Here is a 10535-nt window from a genome sequence, read left to right on the forward strand (position 1 = left end):
AGACCTCATTTTCCTCTGCAGAGCTCCAGTAATCAAATGAATTGCTGGATCTGTCAATCTTATGCCATGACCTGTTAAAATGGGATTCATCAGAAGAATTCCATTATGTTTTTGTTAGAACAGTTGTCAGAAGTCTTTCATTCCTTCTCTCTAGTCCCATTGAGTGACAGGTGACTGATATATACACATGAAGGAAGTGAAGCATTTATTAAGAGTTTTAAGTTGAGATGCCAGCCGAGTCAAAAGCTTCCTACATATAGTAGAATCCTTTGCAGAGAAGATTTTCCTGTAGCCATTTGGGGACAATTAAACTTGGGATATTCTTGAAAGATTAAACCATGTGGGAGAGTATTCCCAATTTAAATACCAAATGTAAGTTTGGGTAGTAGTGAAGTCCCCAAGGAGGATTTAAGTTAGAAATGAAAAACAGCATTTGCAAAGAGGATTTTGGTGTGATTGCTGTTGCCTTAAGAATAATGATTCATTGAAGCAATTAACATGCAAAGTAGAATCGTCAGGCTGAGCCAGGGAGTGGGAGACAGATCTTTATTGAACCAGATACAGATAGTTTTCAGCATGTATTTTCCATGGTTGAAAATAGTGACCAAGATGGTAATGTTCCTCTAAGTTTGACTAAACTTTAGACAAGCTTCTTGACAATAAATCACTGACCTCCTTTTTCTTAGAGAATTTACCTTAGAAAACTTGCCATTGTAAATTCTTTCTTTGCCCTTTTGAGATGTAAATCTTCTGCAACCCAGAAAGTTTTTCTTATCCCTTTGAGATCTAATCATTGAGAAGACCTATTTTTCTCAGTCTGTAGTCCAATTTCTGTGGGAGGGTAGGAACCTAACTCCGAAAAGCACCAGTTAGCCAACACAGATGGCCTAATCACATTGTCCAAGACTTTTCCTTTAGTTCACCCCAGCATTTAAAAATCCTTCTACCTTTTATGTCACACTGCTTTCAAACTCTGTCCTCTATTGCAATAGTCTCTCTACCCTATTGCAGCAGTCTTGATTAAAGCCTTCTTTGTCCAAATGATTTGGACATGTTTTTTTAAAACAATAGATTCCAGATAATTTCTTTGACTTTGTTTTTAACCTCTATATATTGGCTTGGGTATATTTCAAGAATGAAAAACTTGTGCATTCAGTTTACCTAGTATTGACTGTTATAATTTATTAGACCACTGAACAAATAAATAATGCCAGGATTAACTTAAGACAAAACTGTTATAGTATATTCCTTTCCTTTCAGCATGCTTCTCTTTGGTTGCCAGATGATAATTAATTCGCCTGGGAGTAGAGGCCCTCCTTGTACAGCTGGGTCAACAAAACCAGTTGTGCTTAAAACTACTTTCTATCCTTGGCTTAAAACTACTCTAACCTTTCATATACAGTGGTATGCCTCACTACTGAAGTGGTTTTGTCCTGAGAATGGCCTTGTGCCTTTTCTTTTTAAAATTTTTTATTAAGGTATTATTGATATACACTCTTACGAAGGTTTCACATGAAAAATATTGTGGTCACTACATTCACCCATATCAAGTCCCCCCATACCCCCCTGCAGTCACTGTCCACCAGCGTAGTAAGATGCTATAGAGTCATGACTTGTCTTCTCTGTGCTGCAATGTCTTCCCTGTTACCCTTCTGACACACCATGTGTGCCAGTCATAATATCCCTCAATCCCCTTCTCCCTCCTTCCTCCCCAACCCCTTCCCTTTGGTAACCACTAGTCCCTTCTTGGAGTCTGTGAGTCTGCTGCTGTTTTGTTCCTTCAGTTTTGATTTGTTGTTATACTCCACAAATGAGGGAAATCATTTGGTACTTTACTCTCTCTGCTTGTCTTATTTTACTGCGCATAATACCCTTTAACTCCATCCATGTTGTTGCAAATGGTAGAATTTGTTTTCTTCTTATGGCTGAATAACATTCCATTGTGTATATGTACCACATCTTCTTTATCTGTTCATCTACTCATGGACACTACTCATGGACATCTTCTTTATCTGTTCATCTGTTCAAACTACTCATGTTTCCATATCTTGGCTATTGTAAATAGTGCTGCAATAAACATAGGGGTTTGTATGTCTTTTTGAATCTGAGATCTTGTTTACTTTGGGTAAATTCCTAGGAATGGAATTCCTGGCTCAAATGGTATTTCTATATTTAGTTTTTTGAGGAACCACCATATTGCTTTCTACAATGGTTGAACTAATTTACATTTCCACCAACAATGTAGGAGGGTTCCCCTTTCTCCACATCCTTGCCAGCATTTGTTGTTCCTTGTCTTTTGAATGTTGGCCATCCTAACTGGTGTGAGGTGATATCTCATTGTGTTTTAAATTTGCATTTGCCTAATAATTAAGAGATGTGGAACATCTTTTCATCGGCCTATTGGCCATCTGAATTTCTTCTTCGGTGAAGTGTCTGTTCATATCCTCTGTCCATTTCTTAATTGGGTTATTTGCTGTTTGCGTGTTGAGGCATGTGAGTTCTTTATATATTTTGGATGTTAATCCCTTGTCAGAAATGTCATTTACAAATATATTCTCCCATACTGTAGGATGCCTTTTTGTTCTACTGATGGTGTCCTTTACTGTAGAGAAGCTTTTTAGTTTGATGTAGCCCCATATGTTCATTTTTGCTTTGTTTCCCTTGTCTGAGTAGATGTATTCAGGAAAAAGTTGATCATGTTTATATTCAAGAGATTTTTGCCTTATCTTCTAAGACTTTTATGGTTTCATGACTTACATTTAGATCTTCCATTCCAAGTTTACTTTGGTGTATAGGGTTAGACAATAATCCAGTTTCATTCTCTTACATGTAGCTGTCCAGTTTTGCCAACACCAGCTGTTGAAGAGGCTGTCATTTTCCCATTGTATGTCCATGGCTCCTATATCATATATTAATTGGCTATGTATGTGTGCATTTATATCTGGGCTCTCTATTCTGTTCCATTGATCTATGGGTCTGTTCTTGTGCCAGTACCAAATTGTCTTGATTACAGTGGCTTTGTAGTAGAGCTTGAAGTTGGGGAGCATAATCCCCCAAGCTTTATTCTTCCTTCTCAGGATTGCTTTGTTTATTCAAGGTTTTTTGTGTTTCCATATGAATTTTAGAACCATTTGTTCCAGTTCGTTGAAGAATGCTATTAGTATTTTGATAGGGATTGCACTGTCTGTAGATTGCTTTAGGCAGGATGACCATTTTGACAATATTAATTCTTCCTATCCAGGAACATGGGATGCATTTCCATTTATTGGTGTCTTCTTTAATTTCTCTCATGAGTGTCTTGTAATTTTCAGGGTATAGGTCTTTCATATCCTTCATTAGGTTTATTCTTAGGTATTTTATTCTTTTTGATGCAATTGTAAATGGAATTGTTTTCCTGATTTCTCTTTCTGCTAGTTCATCATTAGTATTTAGGATTGCAACAGATTCCTGTGCATTGATTTTGTATCCTGCAGCTTTGTGAATTCAGTTATTAGTTCTAGTAGTTTTGGAGTGGGTTCTTTAGGTTTTTTTTAATGTACAATATCATGTCTTCTGCAAACAGTAACAGTTTAACTTCCTCCTTACCAATCTGGATACCATTCATTTCTTTGTGTTGTCAGATTGCCTTGGCTAGGACCTCCAGAACTATGTTGAATAAAAGTGGAGAGAGTGGGCGTCCTTGTCTTGTTCCCGATCTTAGTGGAAAGGCTTTCAGCTTTTTGCTGTTAAGTATGATGTTGGCTGTGGGTTTGTCATATATGGCCTTTATTATGTTGAGGTACTTGCCCTCTATCCCCATTTTGTTGAGAGTTTTTATCATAAATGGATGTTGAATTTTGTCCAATGCTTTGTCAGATCTATTGAGATGTTCATGTGATTTTTTCCCTTCTTTTTGTTGATGTGGTGTTTGATGTTCATGAATTTTCAAATATTGTACCATCCTTGCATCTCTGGAATAATTCCCACTTGATCATGATGTATGATCTTTTTGATGTATTTTTAAATTCAGTTTGCTAACATTTTGTTGAGTATTTTGCATCTATGTTCATCAGGGATATCAGTCTGTAATTTTCTTTTTTTGTGGTGTTTTGGCCTGGTTCTTGTCTTAGAGTGATGCCAGTTTCATAGAATGAGTTTGGAAGTATTTCCTCCTCTTCTACTCATTGGAAAACTTTAAGGAGGATGGGTAGTAGGTCTTCACTAAATGTTTGATAAAATTCAGTGATCAAGCCATCTGGTCTAGGGTTTTATTCTTAGGTAGTTTTTTTGATTACCAATTCAATTCTATTGCTGGTAATTGGTCTGTTCAGATTTTCTGTTTCTTTCTGGGTCAGTCTTAGAAGGTTGTATTTTTCTAGAAAGTTGTTCACTTTTTCTAGGTTATCCAATTTGTAAACATATAATTATTTGTAGTATTCTCTAATAATTCTTTGTATTTCTGTAGTGTCCATAGTGATTTTTCCTTTGTCATTTTTGATTCTATTTATGTGAGTAGACTCTCTTTTTTCCTTGATAATTCTGGCTAGGGGTTTATCTATTTTGTTAATTTTCTCGAAGAACCAGCTCCTGCTTTCATTGATTCTTTCTATTTTTTTATTGTTCTTGATTTTATTTATTTCTGCTTTGATCTTCATTATGTCCCTCCTTCTACTGACTTTGGACCTCATTTGTTCTTCTTTTTCTAGAGTCATTAATTGTGAGTTTAGACTGTTCATTGGGATTGTTCTTTCCTGAGGTAGGCCTGTATTACAATATATTTACCTTTTAGCATAACCCTCACTACATCCCACACATTTTGTGGTGTTGAGTTATTGTTTTCATTTGTCTCCATATATTGTTGATCTCTGTTTTTATTTGGTCACTGATCCATCGATTATTTAGGAGCATGTTGTTAAGCCTCCATCTGTTTGTGGGCTTTTTGTTTTCTTTGCACAATTTATTTCTAGTTTCATACCTTTGTGGTCTAAGAAGTTGGTTGGTACAATTTCAATCCTTCTGAATTTAGTGAGGCTCTTTTTTGACCTAGTATGTGATCTATTATGGAAAATGTTCCCTGTGTGCTTGAGAAGAAAGTATATCCTGCTGCTTTTGGGCAGAGTGTTCTGTAGATGTCATTTAGGTTCATTTGTCCTAATGTGCTGTTCAATGCCTCTGTGTCTGTACTTATTTTCTGTCTGGTTGATCTGTCCTTTGGAGTGAGTGGTGTGTTGAAGTCTCCTAAAATGAATGCAGTGAATTCTAATTCCCCCATTAATTCTGTTAGTATTTGTTTACATATGTAGGTGCTCCTATGTTGGGTGCATAGATATTTATAATAGTTATATCTTCTTGTTGGATTGACCCCTTTATCATTATGTAAAGTCCTTCTTTATTGCTTGTTACTTTTTTGTTTTGAAGTCTATTTTGTCTGATACAACTACTGCAACTCCTGCTTTTTTCTCCCTATTAGTTGCACGAAATATCTTTTTCCATCCCTTCACTTTTAGTCTGTGTATGTCTTTGGGTTTGAAGTGAGTCTCTTGTAGGCAGCATATAGATTGGTCTTACTTTATTATACATTCAGTGACTCTATGTCTTTTGATTGGTGCATTCAGACCATTTACATTTAGGGTGATTATCAATAGATATGTACTTAGTGCTATTGCAGGCTTTAGATTCGTGGTTACTAAAGGTTCAAGGGCAACTTCTTTGCTATCTAACAGTCTGACTTAACTCACTTAGTATGCTATTACAAACACAATCTAAAGGTTCTTTCTTTTCTTTTCCTCCTTTTTCTTTCTCCTCCACTCTTTATGTATTAGGTATCATATTCTGTACTCTTTGTCTATCCCTTGACTGACTTTGGGGATAGTTGATTTAATTTTGTATTTGCTTTGTAATTAATTGGTCTACTTCCTTTACTGTGGTTTTATTTCTCTGGTGACAGTTATTTAGCTTTGGAAACACTTCCATCTATAGCGGTCCCTCCAAAATACAGTATAGGGATTGTCTGTGGGAGGTAAATTCTCTCAACTTTTGCTTATCTGGAGTTTATTTATCCCTCCTTCAAATTTAAATGATAATCTTCCTGGTAGAGTAGTCTATATTCTGAGGCCTTTCTGTTTCATTGCATTAAATATATCATGCCACTCCCTTTGGCCTGTAAGGTTTCTGTTGAGAAGTTTGATGGTTGCCCGATGTGTTTTCCTTTTTAGGTGATCTTTTTTCTTTCTCTGGCTGCTTTTAATACCCTGTCCTTAACCTTGATCTTTGCCACTTTACTTATTATATGTTTTGGTTTTGTCTTCCTTGGGTCCCTTGCTTTGGGAGATCTGTGCACCTCCATGGCCTGATATACTGTCTCCTTCCCTAGCTTGGGGAAGTTTTCAGGAATTACCTCCTCAAAGACACTTTCTATCCTTTTTTCTCTCTCTTCTTCTTCTGGTACCCATGTAATGGGAATATTGTTCCGTTTGGATTGATCACACAGTTCCCTTAATATTCTTTCATTCCTAGAGATCCTTTTTTCTCTCTGTGCCTCAGCTTCTTTGTATCCCTGTTCTCTAATTTCTGTTTCATTTACTGTCTCCTCTACTTCATATAATCTGCTTTTAAATCCTTCTATGGTATGTTTCATTTCAGATACTGTATTTTTCAGTTTTTGTCTCTTTCTTGAATTCCTCCCTAAGGTCTTGACTAATTTTCTGTATCTCCATGAGCATGTTTATGATTTTTATTTTGAAATTTTCTTCAGGAAGATTGGTGAGTTGTTTATTTTGGCCCTCTTTCTGGTGTTTGTGGGATTTTGGTTTGTACCAGGTTCTTTTGACATTTCATATTTGTAATAATAACTTGTTGTAGGTGATGCCCTCTAGTGCCCAGAAGCTCTCCTCTCTGGAGCTGTTCAGCCCCTGGAGTGATGGTGGGTGTCACGGGTGAATGGTGCTAGTGGCTTCCAGGAGGAAAGAGCTCTTTCCCGCTTCCCTGCTGCAGTGCCTGCCTTCACTGCCATGGCCCTGTGCTGAGCATGTAGGCAGGAGCTTCTATGCTATGCCCTTGTAGCTTCTATAGGCATGGCTGCCATCTGGCTAGCCTGTTGCAATGGTGGGGCAGCAGTTTTGTGAGTCAGTGCCAGCCAGGAGGAAGGCACAGCAGGCTTTGTATTATGGTGGGAGGCCTCGTAGCTGCATAGCCAGCCTGGGGGATGGAGCGCCTGAAGTTCCTGAAAGTTCCCAACCTGCAGGGACAATTTTGTCCACCTGTCTTTTCTCCTGAGCAGCAAGCTCTGTGCAATCCTTGCCCCATTAGCACCTCTCTCGGTGTTGAGAATTCTTCCCGTCTTTCAGAGTATCTGCCTTTCTTTTGTCCCAGAGTGGCCTGTTGTGGTACCTGTTCTCCACATGCAACTTGAGTCTCAGTCTCTCTTAGTATTCTGCCTGTCTTTGCTTTCCAACCCCTCTAATCTCCAGAGAACGATGTAATGTGGTTTCATGCTCCTAAAGTAGATCTCCAGGGGTGGGTATTTAGCAGTCCTGGGCTTCTACTGCATCCCCACTCCATTTCTCTTCCTTCTCCCAGTAAGCTGGGGTGGGGAAGGGCTTGAATCCCTTGAGGTCTGCTCTTTTCCCCAGATGTAGTTAGTCTGTCATAGCCTTCTTTCCTGTTGGTCTTTCAGGATTAGTTGTATTTGCTATATTTTCATATTACATGTGGTTTGGGAAGGAGGTTTCGGTCTCACCTCTTATGCTGCCATCTTTTTTCTTGGCCTTGTGCCTTTTCATCTGTCACTAATCAGTGGGAGAGGAGCCACTGGTTCCTGGTGTAGAAACACAGACTAATGCCCACAAAACTAAGATGGTGATTTGGCTATCCTCTATCATCAACAAATGTCAAGTTTCCTTGTATTAGAGATTGGCAGTGGCTGCTCATTTTGGGGACACAGGGCCTTGGCCGATAATCACCAACCAGTTACATTTCCTTGGTGGGGTTGCCATTTTGGGTCAGAGAACCAGGTTCAACATGCTTTTAAATTGTATTTTGTAGTAAGCCATATTCTCATTAAACTGCACACATGGGTATATTATAGCCCTCAGTCGTAAGGGACAGAGGACAAAATGTTTCATGTCAAAGGCAATACCTTAAGCCATCTGAAGAGGTGCCTTATAAAGTGTATTCTCAACTATCTTGGTTATAAGGTGCTATACTCTGGAGTTAGACTGGACTGGTGCAAATCTTCTTAAATCCTGTTTCCTCTGCTTATTTGTCTCTTCCAGTTATTGCCCTTGGCTGTTGCTCATGATTCCTCATTGGATATTTAAAGACTTCTGCTCTGATATCAGATAATGGTAATGTCTTTACTTCTCAATTCAGTTGCCTCCTAAATTCAGTTTTATATCTGCTGAAACTTTTGCAGAAATGACCTTACTATGCCTTACCATCACTTGCCTTATGAAATCCTGGAATTCAGCTCTCTTGGAAGATAGGAATTTTAATTAAATGATGAAGACTTAAAAGATGAAGCCCAGAATGAAGCTAGAAAAAAGAGATAGCTTTCAGTATTACTAAATGACAACAATATGTCAAATGATGCTTTGTGTTAACTGGGAAGTCAGTGCACATGTAGTAGGTAAAACATGGTATCCTAGACTTTGCCAGCTGGTGACCACAAAATATGGCTACACATTTATTTTAAGTAACCAAATTTTGTTAGTTAGAACACTTACTTATGAGTTTTCTCCAAATTAGCCATTTCCTAAAGCCCACTGAGACCCTCAGAGGCCTACAGTCTCATTTGTTTCCCCCTGACAGTGTCTATTATCAGAATGCCAACATCCGTGCCCAGGGTGGTATTTCTAAGTATCTCCTGTCCTTGACATGTGAAGAATTTCTGGATTCTATGTTGAGATGGGAAGTGTAAGTTTTTTTTGCTGAGGGTCACACTTTGTTATGAAGACCTAGAAACTCTCTCTTGAACAGTGCCCAATGTGGGCATCTTGGCTATGATCTTAACAAATCTCCTATAAGAAAAATATTCCACTTGTTCACAGTGGTCTTTTTTCTTTCCTCTTCTCCAGCTGGATCCCCCATGCCCACCCCAAAAGCAAATGTTTCTTTCCAGCAGTAAAATAAAGCTTGACAAAACATAATCAAAGAAAGTATATGTCAGGAGGGACAGAAAGCATGGAAGGAGAAAGGTGGGATATTATTGGCATCAACAACAGCATCTGGGCTCTCCTTGAGGGAGGCAACAATGCTCTGATTAGCTAACAAAAAGACATTCAGTGCAATATAAAGCCTCACTTCCTTCGAAGGCCTTTTCCTCCCTTTACTTTCATCTCCCCTTGGTTGCCCTTTTCCTTGGAGCTGACCTTTGCCGGGCAATAGGCTAACAGCCAACAGCTCTAGAAGGGGTGAGGTCAGGGGATTGGACCGACCTGGCCTGAAGTGATGGCACAGCTTGCCCAGGAGATCAGGCTGTTAGTGGACACTGTGGACAGTGTTGCTGCTGCCATGTCTGCACCCGCAGAGATGCACCATCAGCTGGGAAAAGGCAAGAACAAGAAGTTAAGGGGAAGAAAAACAATAAGGACTTTGAGTTATCTGTCTAATCCAGCGGCCTCTCAAATCAAAATGAAGCCCTTATTTTTTTTTGTAGGGGATCTTAATGGACATGATTTAAGTCTGTCCTTTTTTTCCCCTTTCCTGCTTATGAAGGGTGGTTGCCAGGGAAGCTGCTTGTGAATCTCACTCTCCCAGGGGCTGGATGTGCTTATTACTAATCTAGTAACTTCAACCTGGTTGACTGTTTTCCTTGGAATTGGAATTTTAGGATTTTAGGATTATGAAATAATGTTCAGATTTCTCTCATTGTTAAAGAAGTAAGGAAAAGAAGGAAATGTTAACATCCCTTTTTTTGATCTTGCACCCTTCAAATCAATACCAAGTTTTCCATGCAAGAATCCCAAGAGTTTTCCTAGATCCCAAATTCTGTATCATATCCCACATACAACTGAAAGGTCTACAAATATTTTTCAGTGTCATCAGAAAGGCACTGTCTTCGGGCATGGCATTTTTTATAGCTTAGCCATGGCAGTAGCCTCCATTACAGCGCTGCTAGAACGACTATTACAAATGTTTATCTGATTCTCATTCCACTTCTTAAAATCTTTCAATTATCTTGTTGTGGGATAAGGCCCAAACTGCTGAGTATAACATATAGGATACTTTAAAATTGGGCCCAACTTACTAAGAGCTTCTTGGTTTCTTTCTACTCCTTCCTCCTCACTGTATGTCAGTTGCACCCTTCAGTGTATGGAAACTCTTACTGTAACCAGAATAAACCTGTTAAGGAGATTTGATAAGTCAAAAACAACTTCCTTTTGGCTTGTTTTCTCTTTTGTGTAAGAAACCAGCACTGTTTCAGTATTACACACATATTTGCATTACTAATTTAATCAGTTAGCAGGACCCACGTTCTTTTAACCAACATTTTTTGGAAATCGAAGCACTGAATTTGAGAGAGTCATACCCATCACCTAATATGGCATAGCCATGCA

Source organism: Manis javanica, chromosome 8 (genome assembly GCF_040802235.1).
Source record: "Manis javanica isolate MJ-LG chromosome 8, MJ_LKY, whole genome shotgun sequence".
Classification (NCBI taxonomy): Eukaryota; Metazoa; Chordata; class Mammalia; order Pholidota; family Manidae; genus Manis; species Manis javanica.